This window comes from Propithecus coquereli, unplaced genomic scaffold, assembly GCF_000956105.1.
Source record: "Propithecus coquereli isolate 6110/MARCELLA unplaced genomic scaffold, Pcoq_1.0 Scaffold498, whole genome shotgun sequence".
NCBI classification, from domain to species: Eukaryota; Metazoa; Chordata; class Mammalia; order Primates; family Indriidae; genus Propithecus; species Propithecus coquereli.
In genome coordinates, this window is record NW_012150818.1 from 129,579 (window position 1) to 130,368 (window position 790).

The window sequence follows — 790 nt, forward strand, 5'->3', positions numbered from 1 at the left end:
AGGCTGACGCCACGGCACTCTAGCCCGGGTGACAGAGCGAGACTCTGTCTCCAAAAAAAAAAAAAGTTTCAAAGTGAATTTTTTGAAAACACCCCAACTATAGCACCAGCTAATGAGAAGAGAGGAAGGCTAAGGGGAGGGCATGCTCCTTCCCTATAGAGCAAGAGTCAGAAAATTGCCACCTGCAGGCCAGCCACGTGTTTCTGTAAATAAAGTTTTATTGGAACACGGTCCCACTCATTCATTGACCTATGATTTATTAGCGCTTTCACACTACGAAACCACAGTTGTGTCGCTGTAACAGAGACCTGTATGGCCCTCAGAGCCTAAACTATTTACTACTGAAACGTTTCAAAAAAAAAAGTACGCCCACTCCTGTGTTCTTATTATGTAAGATGTTAACACAAAGGAGAGCTGGGTCAAGGAAGCCAGGGGAAAATTGGGAGCTGTGCAGATAGTCCTAGATCAGACAGGTTTTCTCTCTACGGTTTTTTTCAACTCTTCTATAAATCCAAAATTCAAAATTAAAGACGAGACATTTTAAAAGATACCATTAATGGAACGGAAAGCAAGCATCAGAATGGGAGAACATAACTGGAACACATCTAACGGGCAGAGAACCATACCAAAAATATATATGAAAAGACAAATTAATAAGGAAAAGACAACACAGTAGAAAAATTAGCAGAAGAATTTGACCAGGCACTTCCAAAAGAACAACACACAAATGGCCAATAAGGATGAAAAAGCATGCAATGTAATTAATAATCAGGGAAATGGGGAGTCACTT